The sequence below is a fragment of the Tachyglossus aculeatus genome, chromosome 23, assembly GCF_015852505.1.
Source record: "Tachyglossus aculeatus isolate mTacAcu1 chromosome 23, mTacAcu1.pri, whole genome shotgun sequence".
Lineage (NCBI taxonomy): Eukaryota > Metazoa > Chordata > Mammalia > Monotremata > Tachyglossidae > Tachyglossus > Tachyglossus aculeatus.
Window position 1 is genome coordinate 41,492,945 of NC_052088.1, and position 20,498 is coordinate 41,513,442.

Sequence of the window (20,498 nt, forward strand, 5' to 3'; positions counted from 1 at the left end):
GGGCGTCCGGCGTCGCGGGCGGAGGCGGCGTCCCCTTACCGGGTCCATCCTGGCTCGGAGCGTCGGGGTCCTTGGTCGTCCGGGGGTCCCGGGGAGCCCGAGGCCCGGAGCGACCTGGCTCGCCGGAAGCCTTAATACCCGCCCCCGGGGAGCCCCCTCCCCACCACCGCCCCCGGGATCCCATCGGCTTAGGAGCCGGACCCCTGTTTTGCCCCCCTCAGAGCCCCGTGGCGAGCTCCGGCCGCGGCGCCGTTCTACCTCCAACGGGGACCGGGAACGGGAAGCCCCCCGACCTCTCCCCCCTTTGGGCCGGGGAGCCGAGAGGGGGGCTTCAGAGGCCAACCGTTCGGGCTCGCTTGCATCCGAGCTGGGCGCCGAGGCGGGAATGAGCGAGGAAGGTGACACCGAGCGGGGCCTGGGACCGCGGGGCCGAACGCCCAACTCGACCCCCGGAGAAACCAAAACGGCCGGCTGACCCAGAGGCAACTGACGGCGGGCGTTGAATCCGTCTTTTCCCCAAAGTACAACGGAGGCAGCTGGGTCAGGCCAGCTGCCTCAAACTAAACATCCCGCGGCGTCCGGGGGCTTCCCTCCTTCCCGTGACCCCGAGAGGAATCCCTTGCCCCGCAGATGGATGCTCCAGAAAGGGTAGGCCGGGTCGCTCTCATCCCGGATCCCCCCGGCGACGTTTTCCCTGCGGAAATTTGGAACGGAGACGGTGACGGGTCCCGGTTCTCCCTCCTCGTAGTCCTCTCCCTGACCCGGAATCACTCGTTCCAGACGGGCGGATCCCCGGCCCAGCTCCGACCCGCCCGCGGGGATCAAATGCCGGGAGCCGGGACGCTGGGGTTCTCCCTAGGTAGCGGTCGTCAACCCCCTCCCGGGATCGTCCCCTTAATTCCCGGCTCTCGACCAAGCGACGGAAGGGGTCGGGGGCTGTTGAATGAGCCAAGCCCGACGGGAAAGAAGTTGCCGACATTCCCGGCGAGACGGCTGCACGCTTCCTCCCGGTCACCCGGCGGGGAAGCGCCGTCGACGCCCGAAATCGAGTCGAGGGAGAAAACGCTCCTTTCCCGGAAGGCTTTGCCGCGAGCCCCACTTCCAGAGCGGCGTTCAGCGCGGGGAATCTCACAAGCCATGTCTGTCGCCAAAAAGAAAAGGGAAAAAGCCCAGCCGCGAGGCCGAACGCTCGCTCCCGGCCTCCGGGGCCTCGGTCGGTCCTTTCCGCCGCGGCCGTCTGTTTCCCTTGGCCGGGGGTGCCGGAGTCCGAAAGCCTTAAAAGCCCGCGGGGATCCTCCAGGCCGCAGTTGGACTGCTTTCCTCAGGGACCAGGAAAAGGGTGCTGCTTTTTGCCTAATCTGCTGGTAAGACACGTGCAGGTTAGACCCCCGTCGCTCCCCCGTGGGACAAAAAACAACTCTTCGTCCCTCAGACCCGGGAAGGGGCGTCTGGCCTCGTGATGGTGGACCGCCTTTCCCGTCTCCCTGTGGCCGCCCCCGCCTTCCCTCCTCCCCCAACCCCGGTCCAGCAGCTGTCGGACCCAAGGTTGAAGCCTCTCGCTATCGGCTCGAATCGTACGGCGGAGGGGACGCCCTGGCAGCCCCGCGCCTGGAGCCGCGGTCCGGAGACCGGTATCTTCGGGGAGTCGAAGAATGAAAAGAGCCCCCTTTGGAGTGCCCCGGTTTGGTACCCTCAGTGGGGCGCTGGGGGGATGCTCGGGGGCGCTCAGTACAGCTTTGTTGGCCGTCTTTTCATAGTCTTTTAGGCGCTCCGGTACTCTTATTTATAACTAAGGCTCTTTAGGACCGTGGAAGCCGGCCAGCTGGACTCCTGACACGCCGCGAACCCAGGGCCTGCCCGGCAACGGGGAAGGAGGCTGCGGGTCTCGGGGGGTCCCAGCTCCCTCTCCCCCCTCCCCAGGCACACACCCCCGCTCCCCTGGTCGGGCCCGGACAGGGCTCAGCCCCCCGACGGGCCAAGGAGCCGACTGTGTAAATAATTTGTATGATAAATAAAGATTTAAAAGAAAGATCTCGGAGATCGTGGGGTCCTTGAAAGGAGAAACCGGGGCTCGCGGGTTTATTTTGGAAACGTCTTCGGACGCCGGGAACCGGCTGGGCGTCCGGAAGATGAGCCGCCCGAGGGGGTCTCCGGGAAGCCCCTGGGCCTCTCCGAAGAGAGCTGGCAGGGCTGGGGGCGGGAACCATGGGCCGAGGGGCAGGCCAACCTATAATAATATATTATAACCTATAATATAATAATCGTTATAATGATAACGATTGCATTTGTTACGCGCTTACTGTGTGCGGCCTTCTAAGCGCTGGGGTAGATCTAAGCTAATCCGTTGGGACGCAGTCCCTGTCCCACGTGGGGCTCACGTTCTCCATCCCCATTTTCCAGATGAGGTAACCGAGGCCCAGAGGAGGGAAGTGACCTGCTCAAGGTCACACGGCGGACAAGCGGCCGAGCGGGATCAGAGCCCGGGTCCTTCTGATTCCCGGGCCCGGGCTCTGTCTACTAGGCCACGCTGCTTCCCCCCAGCCCGGCAGCCACCGCCAAGTCTCGGGAGAGAGGAGGGTCGTGTCCGCCCCAGCTCGGGCCGGCAACGCGATTCAACTGGGCCGTTAGGTATGGGAATGGAGGGATGGGAGGGAGGTCTTATCAGCTCTGTGGGCGGGTAATGCGTCTGTTTATTGTGGTGGCATCCTCTCCCGAGCGCTTAGTACAGTGCTGTGCACACAGTAAGCGCTCAGTAAACCTTCCCCTCCCCACAGCACCCGTATTTACGTTTGTACAGATTGATTACTCTGTTTTACTGGTAGACACTTAATATTCTGTTCTGTTAATGAGGTGCATCTAGCTTTAATTCTGTTTGTTCCGTTGACACCCGTCCACATGGTTTGTTTTGTTGGCCGTCTCCCCCTCCCAGACCGTGAGCCCGTTGTTGGGTAGGGACCGTCTCTCTATGTTGCCCTTCCCAAGCGCTTAGTACAGTGCTCTGCACACAGTAAGCGCTCGATAAGTACGATCGAATGAACGAATGAATAAATACGACTGAATGGATGGATGGATGGATGGTGGTGTCTGGTGGGTATCGAAAACCTGCTCCTGTTTCCTTGCCCCCGCCCTCCGCACCCCCTCTCTCCAAAGACCTCGTAGCCGTCAGGGGCTTCCAAGGAGCGGGAACTCCCCCCACCCCCTTTCTTCGTAACGGTATTTAACCACTTACTAGGTGCCAGACACTGTTCTAAGCGCTGGGGTAGGTCCAAGCTAATGGGACTGGACCCTGTCCCACGTGGGACTCACAGTTTTCACCCCCATTTTACAGATGAGGGAAGCCAAGTGACTTGCCCAAGGTCACACAGCGGAACTGCGGCGCTGGGGTCGATACAAACTAATCAGGCGAGGCACGGTCCCTTGTCCCAAGTGGGGCTCACAGGCTTAAAGTGGGAGGAAGCACAGATCCTGAATCCCCCTTCTACGGATGAGGAGACCAAGGCCCGGAAAAGCGACGTGCCCGACGTCACACAGCCGACATGAGGCTGCGAGCCCGCTATTGGGGAGGGACCGTCTCTATACATTGCCAAGTTGTACTAACCGAGTGCTTAGTACAGTGCTCTGCACACAGTAAGCGCTCAATAAATACAATTGAATGAATAAATGAATTAGAAACCAGGCCCTCTTACCCCAGGGCCCGTACTCTTTCCAGTCGATTTGTGCCAAGCATCATAGTGTACCTTTATGTTTTTATAGTTCCTATAAAATAAACACACTTCTTTATTTTCCTGCTGTAGAAATTCGATACGAAATAGGTCCAAGTAAACGCTATTACGGGCTGGCTCTCCACTAAAGATGAGTCTGATGTTTGATTTTTCAAAGTCTTCTGGAGCCAGGTCTGGAATGGTTCAGTGTGGGACGGATTTTCCTGCCAGATTGAAAGATTTGCCTTCTATTTAGGTCACGTATTTCTCAACTTCCATTTATCCTTCCTTTTAGAAGGCTGGATGATTCTTCTCTCTCCCCGGCCCCGCTGGTATTTAAGGGCTGTTTTAGCCCTTGGACAGCTACATTTTTATTGGCCGTTACATTTTTATTGGTCGTTCATTTCTCTTAGTCAATCCTGGCAGAAGGAGCGTGACTGGAAGCCAGAAAACTTGGGTTCTAGTTCCGGCTCTGTGACTTTGGAGAGGTCACTTAATCCTCGTGTGTAAAATGGGGATTAAATCCTATTTCCCCATACTTAGACCGTGAGCCTCCTGGGGGACGGAGACTATGTCCGACCTGGTTACCTTGCGTTTTGCACGGTAACAATAATAATAATAATGGCATTTATTAAGCGCTTACTGTGTGCCAAGAACTGTTCTAAGTGCTGGGGAGGTTACATGGTGATCAGGTTGTCCCACAGGGGGCTCATAGTCTTCATCCCCATTTTCCAGATGAGGGAACTGAGGCCCAGAGAAGTGAAGTGACTTGCCCAACGTCACACAGCTGACAATTGGCGGTGTGGGATTTGAACCCATGACCTCCGACTCCAAAGCCCGGGCTCTTTCCACTGAGCCACTCTGCTTCTCTTTAGCCACTAGGTCACACTGCTCTTCTTTTCCTTTTGTCGGGTGCCCCATGATTCCCTTCCTCATATCCCAGCTAAAGCTCAGGGAAAACATTTCTATTAATACATTTCGGAGACTTCCAAAGTAAATTCTTCTAGACTGTGAGCCCACTGTTGGGTAGGGGACCGTCTCTATACGTTGCCAACTTGTACTTCCCAAGCGCTTAGTACAGTGCTCTGCACACAGTAAGCGCTCAGTAAATACGATTGAATGAATAAACGGTACCCGTTGCGGGCTCACTCAGACCAACAAGGAAGAGAATCACCCCACTGTGGCCTTCCAAAAGGGCAGAGCCCACGGCCTGATGGATCCCAAGGAAGATGGAAGACGCCTCTTGGGGAAGAGCCGAGGCCGCCGCTTAATCAGCCAAGGAGACGCTGCTTAAAGATGGAAACACAAGGTACCGTCCGACTGTTTCCTTAAAGCCGTGGCCCCCGACAGAGCCTGAGGAGGTGACTTGGGCGGCAAATTCTTCGCACATAGTAAGCGCTTAACAAATCAATCAATCGTATTTATTGAGCGCTTACTGTGTGCAGAGCACTGTTCTAAGCGCTTGGGAAGTACAAGTTGGCAACATATAGAGACAGTCCCTACTCAACAGTGGGCTCACAGTCTAGAAATGCCATTATTATTATTATTATTATTATTATTATTATTATTATTATTATTATTATTATTATTAAATGTCCCTAGCCCCATCCGGCCAGCTCAGTGAGAGGAATTCCAGGTCTGGGCCAGGGTGGAGGGAGGAGGTTTTCCGCAGAGTGAACGCGGAGATCAGATGAGCTCCCAAGCTCGGCGTGACAGGGGGATGGAGGGGAGACCTCCTCGCTGACCTCTGAGGGTAGAATTGGATTGAACAAGGAAGGACGGCCCTTTGGGATGGAGGCCCTCAACCTCGTCCCCTCTGCTTTTTTTTCTCATGGTGTTTATTAATAATAATAATAATAATAATAATAATGGCATTTATTAAGCACTTACTATGTGCAAAGCAATAATAATGATGACATTTATTAAGCGCTCACTATGTGCAAAGCACCGTTCTAAGCACTGGGGAGGTTACAGGGTGATCAGGTTGTCCCACGGGGGCCTCACAATCTTAATCCCCATTTTACAGATGAGGCCCAGTGAAGTGACTTGTCCAAAGTCACACAGCTGACAGTTGGCCGAGCCGGAATTTGAACCCATGACCTCTGACTCCAAAGCCCGGGCTCTTTCCACTAAGCCATGCTGCCTCTCTTGTTAAGCGCTTACTAGGTGCCAGGCGCTGCACTAAGCACTGGGATAGATACGTGCCAGAGCGGATAAAGCCCAGGCCTGGGAATTATCAGGTCGTGGGTTTTCATCCCGGCTCCTCCGCTTGTCTGCTGGGGAACGTTGGACACATCACTTCACTTCTCTGGGCCTCAGTTCCCTCATCTGGAAAATGGGGATTGAGACCGTGAGTCCCACGTGGGACAGGGACTGTATCCAACTTGATTAGCTACTCCTGTGCTTAGTACAGTAGTAAGCATTTAACAAATACCACAGTTATTATTATAGAAACTAATTCATTCATTCAGTCACATTTATTGAGCATTTACTGTGTGCAGAGCACTGTATTAAATGATAATAATGACGGCATTTATTAAGCGTTTACTATGTGCAAAGCACTGTTCTAAATGCTGGGGAGATTACAAGGGAACTCACAGTCTTAATCCCCATTTTACAGATGAGGGAACTGAGGCCCAGAGGAGGGAAGTGACTTGCTCAAAGTCACCCAGCTGACAAGGGGCAGAGCTGGGATTTGAACCCATGACCTCTGACTCCAAAGCCTGTGCTCTTTCCACCAAGCCACGAAAGCGTTCTGGGACAGTATAGTATCGATGTTGGGTAGGGACTGTATCTGTTGCCGAATTGTACTTTCCAAGCGCTCAGTATAGTGCTCAATAAATACGACTAAATGAATGAATAACAGAATCGATAGAAACGTTCCCTGTCCTGCCTGGGGCTCAATCAATCAATCAATCGTATTGAGCGCTTACTGTTTGCAGAGCACTGTACTAAGCGCTTGGGAAGTATAAGTTGGCAACATATAGAGACAGTCCCTACCCAACAGTGGGCTCACAGTCTAAAAGGGGAAGACAGAGAAGAAAACCAAACATACTAACAAAATAAAATAAATAGAATAGATATGTACAAGTAAAATAAATAAATAGGGTAATAAATATGTACAAACACATATACATATATACAGGTGCTGTGGGGAAGGGAAGGAGGTAAGATGGGGGGATGGAGAGGGGGATGAGGGGGAGAGCAGACTTAACCCCCATTTTACAGATGAGGTAACCGAGACCCAGGGGAAATGAAGTGATTTGCCCAAGGTCGCGTAGCTGACAGGTGGCGGAGCCGGGATTAGAACCCAGCTCCTTCTGATTCCCAGAACTGTGTTCTGTCCACTGGGCCGTGCTGCTTCTGAGCAGGGAAGAATGGCCTTTGATGATGGAGGCCCTCAACCTTGTCCCACTTCCCTCGGATAATCAGATTTAGACAGCGGCGAGCAGCTAATTATTTTCTGGAAGGGGGTCGTAGGCGATTTCGTCCAGCCCACAGGTCAGGACAGGGATCGTCTAAGACTTGGGGATTGCGTGTACCTGATTTTATTATATCTACCCCAGTGATTAGCAGTAATAAGTGCTTAACGAATACTGCAATCGTGATTATTATCATTATTATTACTGTTGGAACTGGATCACGGGACAGAAGGGATTCATTCATTCAATCATATTTATTGAGCACTTACTGTGTGCAGAGCACCAGACTAAGCGCTTGGGAAGTCCAAGTTGGCAACATATAGAGACGGTCCCTACCCGACAGTGGGCTCACAGTCTAGAAAGGATCTCTCGGAGAAGCAGCGTGGCTCAGTGGGAAGAGCCCGGGCTTTGGAGTCAGAGGCCATGGGTTCAAATCCCGGCAGCTGTGCGACTTTGGATCAGTCGCTTAACTTCTCTGTGCCTCAGTTACCTCATCTGGAAAATGGGGGATTAAGACTGTAAGCCCCCCGTGGGACAACCTGATCGCCTTGTAACCTCCCCAGCGCTTAGAATAATAATAATAATAATAATGGCATTTATTAAGCGCTTACTATGTGCAAAGCACTGTTCTAAGCGCTGGGGAGGTTACAAACTGAGGTTAGAACAGTGCTTTGCACATAGTAAGCGCTTAATAAATGCCATTTTTATTATTATTTTTATTATTATTCGGCTCCGGGGTCAAAAATTGGCTTGGCCAGATAGAAACCCAGCTGTGTGTTCCTGTTGTTTTTTGTTTCTTTTTATGGTATTTGTTAAGCGCTTATTATGTTCCAGGCACTGTACTAAGCACTGGGGGCAATGCAAGATAATGAAGTTGGACACAGTCCGTGTCCCATATGGGGCTCACGGTCTTCATCCCCATTTTACAGATGTGATAACTGAGGAACAGAGAATTGGACACAGTCCGTGTCTCATATGGGGCTCACGGTCTTCATCCCCGTTTTACAGATGTGATAACTGAGGAACAGAGAAGTTAAATGACTTCCTCAAGCGATCAATCATATTTACAGAGAATTGGATACAGTCCGTGTCCCATATGGGGCTCACGGTCTTCATCCCCATTTTACAGATGTGATAAGTGAGGAACAGAGAAGTTAAATGACTTCCTCAAGCGAGCAATCATATTTACGGAGCAGAGCGCTGTACTAAAGCGCTCTGGGAGAGTATAATGTGACAGAGCTGGTAGACACGTTCCCTGCCCACAGCTAGCTTAAAGTCCAGTGGCAGAGAATCAGTCGTATTTATTGAGCGCTTATTGTGTGCACAGCACTGTACTAAGCGCTTGGGAAGTCCAAGTTGGCGACATATAGAGACGGTCCCTACCCAACAGTGGGCTCACAGTCTAGAAGGGATTAGAACCCAGGTCTCTCTGACTCCAGTGCTTTTTCTCACGCTGCTTCTCAGCTCCACTCTAGGTCGAGTAACCGAGTGGATATAATTCATGTTCACCCAGGGCAAAACCGTGGCCTCTGAAGAAGCAGTAGTAATAATAATAATTATGGCATTAAGTAAGTGCGTACTATATACGAAGCACTTAATATGTAGGCAGGGAACGTGTCTGTCAACTCGGTTAGGTCATACTTTCCCAAACGCTTAGTAGGTTGCTCTGCACACAGTAAGTGCTTGATAACTACCATCGATCAATACTGCAGGGACACTTAGCACTGGGGTAGATTTAAGGCTATAATAATAATAATAATAATAATGGCATTTATTAAGCGCTTACTATGTGCAAAGCACTGTGGTAGATACAAGGTAATCAAGTTGTCCCACGTGGGGCTCACAGACCTAATCCCCAGTTTTACAGAAGAGGTAACTGAGGCACAGAGAAGTTAAGTGACTTGCCCAAAGTCACACAGCTGGCAAGTGCGGAGCCGGGATTCGAACCCACGACCTCTGACTCCAAAGCCCGTGCTCCTTCCACTGAGCCACACTCCCTCTCTATGAGGCCATGAGACTGGACACAGTCTCCGTCCCGCACGAGGCGTGCAATCCCTCGTATCCTCATTTTACGGATGAGGAAACTGAGGCCCAGGGAGGTTAAGCGACTCGCCCAAGGTCACGCAGCCGGGCAGTCAAGTCTCCAGACTCTCCTTCCCGGACTCTGCCCCCTCCTCCAGGAAGGCCACATGGGCCTTTACTCAGTCACTAAGGGGCCCGTGGCTTGGATGTCGCTTGGCTTCTCCTTTGAAGGAGTGAATCACTGCCAGCTCCTCCTCTCTCCACATGGAACGTTTTTGGTTATTTTTTTTTTTGCAAATGGTGTTTAAATGTTCTAAGCTCTGGGGTAGATACAAGTTATTATTAGTAATAATAGTAATAATATTAATAATATCTCCCCCTTCACATATTCTCTTTATTTTATTTTGTTGATATGTTTATTTTGTTGTCTGTCTCTGTTAATATGTTTTGTTTTATTCCCTGTCTCCCCCTTCACATATTTATTCTCTTTATTTTATTTTGTTGATGTTTTATTTTGTTGTCTGTCTCTGTTAATATGTTTTGTTTTGTTCTCTGTCTCCCCCTTCACATATCTATTCTCTTTATTTTCTTTTGTTGATATGTCTAATTTTGTTTGTCTGTTAATATGTTTTGTTTTGTTCTGTCTCGCCCTTCACATATCTATTTTCTTTATTTTATTTTGTTGATATGTTTTATTTTGTTGTCTGTCTCTGTTAATATGTTTTGTTTTGTTCTCTGTCTCCCCCTTCACATATTTATTCTCTTTGTTTCATTTTGTTGATATGTTTTATTTTGTTGTCTGTCTCTCTTAATATGTTTTCTTTTGTTCTGTCTCCCCCTTCACATATCTATTCTCTTTATTTTATTTTGTTGATATGTTTAATTTTGTTGTCTGTCTCTGTTAATATGTTTTGTTTCATTCTCTGTCTCCCCCTTCACATATTTATTCTCTTCATTTTATTTTGTTGATATGTTTTATTTTGTTGTCTGTCTCTCTCTGGTAATATGTTGTGTTTTGTTGTCTGTCTCCCCCTTCACATATTTATTCTCTTTATTTTATTTTTTTGATATGTTTTATTTTGTTGTCTGTCTCTGTTAATATGTTTTGTTTTGTTCTCTGTCTCCCCCTTCACATATTTATTCTCTTTATTTTATTTTGTTGATATGTTTTATTTTGCTGTCTGTCTCTGTTAATATGTTTTCTTTTGTTCTGTCTCCCCCTTCACATATCTATTCTCTTTATTTTATTTTTTAATATGTCTAATTTTGTTGTCTGTCTCTGTTAATATGTTTTGTTTTGTTCTCTGTCTCCCCCTTCACATATTTATTCTTTTTATTTTATTTTGTTGATATGTTTTATTTTGTTGTCTGTCTCTGGTAATATGTTTTGTTTTGTTCTCTGTCTCCCCCTTCACATATTTATTCTCTTTATTTTATTTTGTTGATATGTTTTATTTAGTTGTCTGTCTCTGTTAATATGTTTTGTTCTGTCTCCCCGTTCACATATCTATTCTCTTTATTTTATTTTGTTGATATGTCTAATTTTGTTGTCTGTCTCTGTTAATATGTTTTCTTCTGTTCTCTGTCTCCCCCTTCACATATTTATTCTCTTTATTTTATTTTGTTGATATGTTTTATTTTGTTATCTATCACTGGTAATATGTTTTGTTTTGTTGTCTGTCTCCCCCTTCTAGACTGTGAGCCCACTGTTGGGTAGGGATCGTCTCTCTATGTTGCCAACTTGTACTTCCCAAGCGCTTAGTACAGTGCTCTGCACACAGTAAGCGCTCAATAAATACGATTGAATGAATGAATGAATGAATTTGGAAGTCCGCAAGGATCAATGTGGGCATGGGGAAAGTCAGTCAATCGTGTTTATTGAAAACTTACTGTGTGCAGAGCACTGTACTAAGCACAAAGAATGATAATAATGGTAATTCCCCACCACGTGTCTGCTGGGTGACCTTGGGCAAGTCACTTCACTTTTCTGGGCCTCGGTTTCCTCATCTGTTAAATGGGGATTGAAACTGTGAGCCCCATGCGGGACAGAGACTGTGTCCAACCTGATTTGGTTGTGTCCACTCCGGCGCTTAGTACAGTGCCTGGCACACAGTAAGCACTTAACAAATACCTGTTGTTGGGTAGGAACCGTCTCTCTATGTGGCCGATTTATACTTCCCAAGCACTTAGCACAGTGCTCTGCACACGGTAAGTGCTCAATAAATGCGATTGAATGAATGAATGAAATACCACAATGATTTTCATCATCATTATTATTATTATTTCTATTACTGTTAAGCGCTTACTGTGTGCCAAGCACTCTTCTATGCGCTGTTCTGACTACTTTGACACCTGTCTGCATGTTTTGTTTTGTTGTCTGTCCCCCCCCGCTTCTAGACTGTGAGCCCACTGTTGGGTAGGGACCGTCTCTATATGTTGCCAACTTGGACTTCCCGAGCTCTTGGTACAGTGCTCTGCATACAGGAAGCGCTCAATAAATACGATTGAGTGAATGAATATGCACTAGAGAAGCCAAGTGACTGGTCCAAGGTCACCCAGCAGGCAAGTGGCCAATCTGGGATTAAAACCGGGGTCAGCCCTGGGCTCTTTCCACTGGGCTTTAGGCAGGGGTCAGCTGGCCACCAGTGGCCAGGACAGAGCATCTTGGGCTACTGTGCTGGACATCTGTTTGTTGTAATGTTGTACTCTCCCCAGGCTTAGTACGGTGCTTTGCATATGGTAGGCGCTCAATAGGTAGGATTGAATTCATTCATTCATTCATTCAATTGTATTTATTGAGCGCTTACTGTATGCAGAGCACCGTACTAAGCGCTTGGGAAGTACAAGTCGGCAACATCTAGAGACGGTCCCTACCCAACAGTGGGCTCACTGTCTAGAAGGGGGAGACAGAGAATCAATCAATCAATCAATCAATCGTATTTATTGAGCGCTTACTATGTGCAGAGCACTGTACTAAGCGCTTGGGAAGTACAAATTGGCATCACATAGAGACAGTCCCTACCCGATAGTGGGCTCACAGTCTAAAAGGGGGAGACAGAGAACAGAACCAAACATACCAACAAAATAAAATAAGTAGGATAGAAATGTACAAGTAAAATAAATAAATAAATAAATAAACAGAGTAATAAATATGTACAACCATATATACATATATACAGGTGCTGTGGGGAGGGGAAGGCGGTAAGGCGGGGGGATGGAGAGGGGGACGAGGGGGAGAGGAAAGAAGGGGCTCAATCTGGGAAGGCCTCCTGGAGGAGGTGAGCTCTCAGCAGGGCCTTGAAGGGAGGAAGAGAGCTAGCTTGGCGGATGGGCAGAGGGAGGGCATTCCAGGCCCGGGGGATGACGTGGGCCGGGGGTCGACGGCGGGACAGGCGAGAACGAGGTACGGTGAGGAGATTAGCGGCAGAGAAGCAGAGGGTGCGGGGTGGGCTGCAGAAGGAGAGAAGGGAGGTGAGGTAGGAGGGGGCGAGGTGATGGAGAGCCTTGAAGCCCAGGGTGAGGAGTTTCTGCCTGATGCGCAGATTGATCGGTAGCCATTGGAGGTTTTTGAGGAGGGGAGTGATATGTCCAGAGCGTTTCTGGACAAAGATAATCCGGGCAGCAGCATGAAGTATGGATTGAAGTGGAGAGAGACACGAGGATGGGAGATCAGAGAGAAGGCTAGTGCAGTAGTCCAGACGGGATAGGATGAGAGCTTGAATTAGCAGGGTAGCGGTTTGGATGGAGAGGAAAGGGCGGATCTTGGCAATGTTGCGGAGCTGAGACCGGCAGGTTTTGGTGACGGCTTGGATGTGAGGGGTGAATGAGAGAGCGGAGTCGAGGATGACACCAAGGTTGCGGGCTTGTGAGACGGGAAGGATGGTAGTGCCGTCAACAGAGATGGGAAAGTCAGGGAGAGGACAAGGTTTGGGAGGGAAGACAAGGAGCTCAGTCTTCGACATGTTGAGCTTTAGGTGGCGGGGCGGACATCCAGATGGAGATGTCCTGAAGGCAGGAGGAGATGCGAGCCTGGAGGGAGGGGGAGAGAGCAGGGGCAGAGATGGAGATCTGGGTGTCATCAGCGTAGAGGTGATAGTTGAAGCCGTGGGAGCGAATGAGGTCACCAAGGGAGTGAGTGTAGATTGAGAACAGAAGGGGACCAAGCACTGAACCTTGGGGAACCCCCACAGTGAGAGAATGGGAGGGGGAGGAGGAGCCTGCAAAAGAGACTGAGAAAGAACGACCGGAGAGATAAGAGGAGAACCAGGAGAGGACGGAGTCTGTGAAGCCAAGGTCAGATAACAGAGAACAAAACCAAACATATTAACAAAATAAAATAATTAGAATAAACATCTACAAATCAAATAAATAAATAGAGTAATAAATCTGTACAAACATCTATCCATATATACAGGTGTTGTGGGGAGGGGAAGGAGGTAAGGCGGGGGGGGGAGGGGAAGGGGGAAAGGGGGGAGGAAGGAGGGGGCTCAGTCTCGGACGGCCTCCTGGAGGAGGTGAGCTCTCAGTGGGGCTTTGAAAGGAGGAAGAGGTGAAGCAGTGTGCCTCAGTGGAAAGAGCCCGGGCTTTGGAGTCAGAGGTTATGGGTTCAAATTTTGGCTCTGCCAATTGCGTGCTGTGTGACTTTGGGCTAGTCACTTCCCATCTCTGGGGCCTCAGTGACCTCATCTGGAAAATGGGGATTAAAACTGTGAGCCCCCCGTGGGACATCCTGATCGCTTTGTAACCTTCCCAGAGTTTAGAACAGTGCTTTGCACATAGTAAGCACTTAATAAATGCCATTATTATTATTATTAATGAACGTTGCCGATGCTAGCGTGATGGGGCGGGAAGAGGGCTGGAAATCCAAGAGAGACACGAAGACAGGGAGGGAAGGAGAGGGGAAGGAGGGTGAGTCAGTGCTTGGGGCCTTAAAGCTGACCCTCCCTGCCTTCCTGTCTTTTTCACCTTCCCTGCCTTTTCCTTCCACTCTCCCCATGCTCTTGGATTAAGAGCCACCCAAACCTGGCCTCCTCTAATTATTTCTAACACCAATAGTCCTTCCCCAGGGGCTGAAAAACACAGAATTAGGGAGGAGAGAAGTAGGGCGGCCTAGCAGAAAGGGCCCAGGCCTGAGAGTCAGAGGACCTGGGTCCCAACCCCGGCTCTGCCACCCCTCGGCTGTGCGACCCTGGGCAGCTCGCTTCACTTCTCTGGGCCTCAGTCATCTCATCTACAAAGTGGAGGGACAAGAGTGTGAGCCCCAGGTGGGATAGAGACCGTGTCCAACCCATCTTGTATCCACAGTGGTGCCCAGCACAGTGCCTGGCACACAGGAAATGCTAAACATATGCCATTAAAAAGGAAGCAAAAAGGAGAGACAGAGTGGAGGGGACAGTGGGGACTGGGGAGGCCTCAGGGAAGAGCTTAGAGCTTGAGTTCGCTGCCTGATTGATTCACTTTTTTTATTTTTTTAATGACATTTATTAAGCTCTTACTATGTGCAAAGCACTGTTCTAAGCGCTGGGGAGGATACAAGGTGATCAGGTTGTCCCACGTGGGGCTCACAGTCTTCATCCCCATTTTACAGATGAGGTAGCTGAGGCACAGAGAATAATAATAATAATAATAATAATAATAATGGTATTTGTTAAGTGCTTACTATGTGCCAAGCACTGTTCTAAGTGCTGTGGTAGATACAAGGTGATCAGGTTGTCCCACGTGGGGCTCACAGTCTTCATCCCCATTTTACAGATGAGGTCACTGAGGCACAGAGAAGTGAAGTGACTTGCCCAAAGTCACAAGCTGACAAGTGGCAGAGCTGGGATTTGAACCCATGACCTCTGATTCCAAAGCCCGGGCTCTTTCCACTGAGCCTCGCCACTTCATTGATTCATTTGCTTGCTTATTCTTGTTCATTGAATATCCTCCTTGGTGAAAAGCACTGTACTAGGCACTGGAAAATCAATCAATCAGTCGTGTTTATTAGGCGCTTACTGTGTGCAGAGCACTGTACTAAGCGCTTGGGAACTACAAGTGGGCAACACATAGAGACAGGCCCTACCCAACAGTGGGCTCACAGTCTAGAAGGGGGAGACAGACCACAAAAGAAAACATATTAACAAAAACCCTGGCTGAGAATTAGATGCTATCCTCGAGGAGTATTTGAATGGGTTGCAGGTGTCTATAATTAAGGGTGTTTTTCCAGATCCTTTTAATGCTGAGCAGCTGCAAATGCTCTTCTCCTTAATAGCCTTCTGCCTCTTTTTTTCCTTGCTCTTATAGCCCTGCCTCCTGGAAACCCAGTCACTCCCTTAGTCTCTCCACTCCATGGGGCAAGGGCAGTGCCCCTTTGACGTCCCAGAGGTAAGGCCTGTGGGTTTTATTTGCTGTAGGCTGAGGAGAGAAGACAGAGCGTGTTCCTCTGGCGTTTTGGTGAGGAGGGCCTGTAATGGCCCTGTGATGAGCTTATCTTTTCTTCAGTTGTGATAGTTGATGTATTGGATTAAGAGCCCCCCAAAGTTGGCTTTCTCTACCTACTTCATTAATCAGTGGTTCTGGTGGTGCTGAGGCGGGTAGGACAAATGGTTTGGTTTTGATGGATCAGAAGTGACTTGGCCTGTTGCTTTTGGGGGGTGACTTAATGTGGGGCTAACTGACGTTAGGGAGTGGCTCGTGAGGGGAGTTGGATGCTTACGTTTGGGATATTAGGGATTTTATTCATTATGGTGATTGAGGGGGTTGAGGAATGGGCTGGGCTCAGGGTTTGAATTAAAGGGGTGAAGCAGGGAGACCCAAATAGGGGATAACTGACCTAGTGGTGGTGGCAGCACCCTGGTGAAGGGGGCAGCAGTTAGGAGTTTGTACTCACCCCAGTGTTTAAGACAGTGCTCTGCCTACAGTAAGTGCACCATAAATATGATTGACTTTGTATTATTGATAAAAAATAATGGTACTTGTTATATACTCTATGCCAAGCACTGTAGTAAGCACTGGAGTAGGTACAAGCTAGGTAGTGATAGCAATGGAGTTGATAATCTAGGGTTGGGTTAAGTGATATCACCTGTACTGAATTATCCAAGGAGTTGGGGTGGGTGAAGAAAGCTGGAGTTGTGTATGTAGCAGGGCAGGCAGGAGACTAGGGCTGGATAGTCATTGTCAGTTGGATTAATGATGTGTATGTAGTGGAGAGGGCTGAGGGTGGTAGGAGAATGTGTTGGATAGCATTTCCTTGTCCATTCTGTTGATGAGATGATGGTATTTGGCAGGCACTTAATATGTGTTCCAAGTGCTGTCGGATTGGACACTGATGTGTGTGGTTAACAGTGTTGGTAGTTGAGCCTCTGATTTGGTTCTCTGGAGTGGAGGAAGTTGAGGGGTTGTGATGCAATCAAGTTTATTTGTTTGTTTTTTAGGGAAACGATTGCTGCTCTGGATCTGGAGGTGAGGGTTTCAATGGGGCCGAAATCATGGGGTGCATGGGGGTGCATGTTCACTGTCTCTGAGTGTCTCTGTGTGTCTGTGTGTCTTTGTCATTGAGCTCTCTTCCTGTGCTCTTGCCAGGCCCCATTTAGCTAGTATTGCCCCCTCGACCATAAAGTCATCCAAGCGAGTGACCTTCCACAACCTCAACACAGGACTTTGTTCCTGGACTGTGTTGGATTCAAGGCAGTTTCCACAGGGCTTGTGCAACCCCCCGCCCCATTATACAAAATTGGGTACATCTCCAGCCCCCATCCATGGAAAACATGCCCTCTGCTTTCCACTCTCCTCACTGAATTCACCGCCGTGGGTCGGTCCTGGAGCGTCATAATGTGAGTCCCCCCTCCCGGGGACGGGAACCGAGACCCGCCGATGGGGAAGGGGTGGGGCGGCAGTGCCATGGTGCACGCCTCGAGGGCAGATCGCGCCAACCGCAGTTTGCCGTCGGGGGACTCTTTTTTGGAATTCCCAATTCGTGTACCCTAAGATACAAGTCTCTGATTATGCCACTGTGGGACTCCATGGGAGCCCCACAAAAGCCCAGCAATGAGTTGGGGTTCAGTAGCCCCACCCATGTGGAGTAGACTGTAAACTGCTTGTGGGCAAGGAATGTCTGTTACGTTGTGCTCTCCAAAATGCTTAATAGGGTACTGCGTGCTCAATAAATACTCTGGCCTGATCCAGAGCACCACCAGCACAAGCGCGGTTGTAAGAGCCGAGGCTCAGTCTCCAGCAGGATTCCTTGTAAGAGCAGAAGCTGAGTCTCCAACAGTATTCGTTGAGTACTTAATAGATGTGCACCCGGGAGACGGAGTTACCAAGTGCAAATCTCTCCTTGAGTTGGAATCTAGTCTACAGAATATTTCCAATTGACTCTTCCACCCACTTGTCACGGCTGCTACTTAAATGGACGTAATTTATTCCTATTAATGTCAGTCTCCCCTTCTGGATGGTAAGCTCATAGTGGACAGAGAATCTGTCTGTCGATGGTTATATTGTGCTCTGCAGTAAGTGCTGGACAAATACGATTGACTGAGGCCTCTCACCCCCGTCGTGCTCTTCATACGGTGATCCGTCAAATGGTGTACGATAAACACTCTTGCTGTCTTAATGCAATATTGCCACCCTTCACTCTACCTACCGATTTACTTGTTTTTCATGCCGATTCAAGCTTATCATGGGTTCAGCATGTACAACTTCAAGTACTGACAGTGTCTATGCCGTTCCACCTGCATATAACTCAATTTTAATGTCAGTCATGTAGATCAGAAGCTTCCTAAGAGCAGGAGCCATGTGTGCTGTGTAAGGCTGACGTCTTTGAAGCATTCTCCCCATGTTGTTCCAAAGTCATTGCTTTCCCCCTTGAGGCTGTGAGCTTGTTGTGGCATGTTTGTTGCATTGTTCTATTGTAGTATGTGCCAACGGGTGAGCACAGTGTTCTGCACACAGGAAGTACTCCAATGCAATGAACTGACTGACGGACTGAGATTGTGAGCTCCCAGTGAGCAGGGACTGTGTCTCCTAAATCGTTTGCCAAAGAGGGTGCTTGAGGGGGTGTGGTCTAGCGCTAGGCCAAATTTGGGGTCAGCTGCCCCAATCCGGCCTCCTGTGGGTGGACTGGAAGTGGAGCAGGGGTGAAGGACCAGCGTGGCACTGGGTAAGTGTTCGGGGATTTGGCTGCCTGAGAGAAAGGGCAGAAGCCCAGCTTGTTTCTACCCTCTGGAGAAGCCTCCTAGACAATCCTGTTCAAAGGTAAGCCCCTGGGGAATTGCGGGGTGGGGTCTGCAGGGGCTGTGACTCTGGGGGAAACCCAGACTGCCTGGGGTGTCCTGCCTTGGGGTGACCAAGGCAGCCAGGGCCTCCCCTGCAGGGTGTGTGAATGGCAGCTGCTCTGTTCTGTCCGAGGGGTCGCCCCTCATCTCTGGCTCTTACTTGGGATCTCGTTCTTTCCCTCACTTGCTTCCTCTTTTCCTCTTGTGCTCGCTCTCACTTCTGGGGTGAGTGAGCTTGCAGGGGACAGTCCAGCTGCAGCATGGGGGCACAGATGGGGCTGGGGCTGCAGCCCCCCCTGACCTGAGACCTGACAAGATTTCTCCTTAGGGCCAAAGAAAGGGCCTGAGCCCCAGGTGCATCCTGGAAGACCCTGACCCCCTGGTCCAACCCCGCCTCCCAAGGACGTGTTGGTGCAGACAGGACTGGACAGAACGGTGAGTTTTATGCCTTAAGCATGGGGCTGTCTGGGTTCTGTTGCAGGCAAGTGGAAGGAATCGATGGGCTTTTATAGAGCACTTAAGTCTAGAGCACTACACAAAGTGCTTGAGAGATTATAGTGAAGGGAACTCTGTCCCTTATTCCCCACTACACATACACACACAATCCACTGCATCCTTCTGGTCCACAAACCAGAGCAGTGACCCCTGACCAGGCTTCTCCCCAACATCCAACTTCCTGATCCCAGGCTGGAAGAATTGGCTCCCCACTGGAGACCCATCCAAGCCTCCTCCTCACCCCCCAACTGTGTTTGGCTGGCTCTCTCCCCCTGGGAGGGCTGCGGCATACCTCATCAACCAACCAACGGTCACATCTGTCCCCAGGAAGCCCCAGCACAGCCCTGAACTGAACTCCTCGGCCCCGTGGACAGTGGAGGACTGACCGGCTACTCACCTGGGGTTATGGACACTCATAGATTGATTGCGTCGGCCCCACCATGAGGGAATCGGTTGGCACTGGGCTGCTGCCCCGTGGACACCCCTCCCCACCCCCAGCCTGCAACTGTATCCCCCCCTTCCAGACAATGCCATTTCCTTTAGGAGTCAAGGGTCAAACCCTGCATCATGGGTGCCAAATCAGTCTCTTGCAAATCTAGGAGGCGATGGAGGCGTGTGCGTGTATGTGTGTCTGTTTCTTGTGTGAGAGCGAGGGTCGGGACAGGAGCAGGGCAAGAGGGGCTGCCCCTCTTTGGCGGGTAAAGGTTTCTGGAAACAGGGGTCTAGAGTCCTGGGCCCGTACTCCGTGGACCTCAAGACCGGGCGTGAAGTCGTGCCGGGGCTCTTAATTCTATAGTCAGCGTGTCTTACTTCCGCTCTGGTCCGTTGGGAGTTGTCGGGCCTGCTCTGGCTTCAGGAGTACAGACTCTCTTTCCCGCCTGAGGGGGCCACCCACGGGGAGCAAGGGACAGGAGTAGTGGGGTGTGTGTGTGTGTCTATCTGTGTGTATGTGTCACTACCCTATGTCCTCCATCCCTCCTGGATGAGCATAAGGGCGGGGGGGAGAGGACTAGCAGCAAATTCTAAAGTGGGAAGATGCAGAATGGTTTCCCTCCCATCCTACCAACAGAAATGGCGTGGTCCAGCCCCCTCCTCTCCTCCTCCCCCTCCCTGTCCCCTTGGCTGCCTGGGCTCTGTGAGCCCATCTACGTCTGTATGGAATAAAATGGATTTTTTTTTGTCTTTCCTGCATCCCTCGATCCACTGGCAGCTCCCCAGAAGGGTTATAATTTGGGGGTGTGAGCGGTGTACTCAAAGCAGGAGGATGTCACCTGCTTCTAATTTGTAGATTGACAAGCTATCACCCTCCCTCCTCCCTCCCAACCTCCACCTTTCATTCCTTCAGTCTCACCCACGCATGTAAGGGGGCTGGAGACTTGAGAAGGCAAACAGAGGGGGTGATGACACCCTCTTTTTCTCCTTCCCTGTTCCCATACCCAGCCTGAGGGGTTTGAGAAGAATGTGGCTCCCTTGGGTGGGAGAGTCTCAGATTTCTCTCTGCCCCCGTCAACTTTGTCGTGCGGGGCTAGGCCGGACGGCATGATCTTCTTAGGCCCAAGAGACAGGAAGGAGGTGACGTGGGTTGGAGGTGGGCAGTGGCTCAGATT

At 50.2% G+C, this 20,498-nt stretch overlaps 1 long non-coding RNA gene and 1 pseudogene across 1 annotated transcript; both read left to right on the forward strand.

Annotated features, from left to right (window-relative positions):
* The first annotated feature begins 943 nt into the window (after positions 1 to 943).
* LOC119944672 lies at positions 944 to 1,997 on the forward strand (annotated as a pseudogene).
* Positions 1,998 to 18,085: 16,088 nt separating this feature from the next.
* On the forward strand, positions 18,086 to 20,075 carry LOC119944658. Its single transcript, XR_005455935.1, has 2 exons — positions 18,086 to 18,831; positions 19,219 to 20,075. It is a non-coding gene; the product is annotated as an uncharacterized LOC119944658 (long non-coding RNA).
* The last annotated feature ends 423 nt before the right edge of the window (positions 20,076 to 20,498 follow it).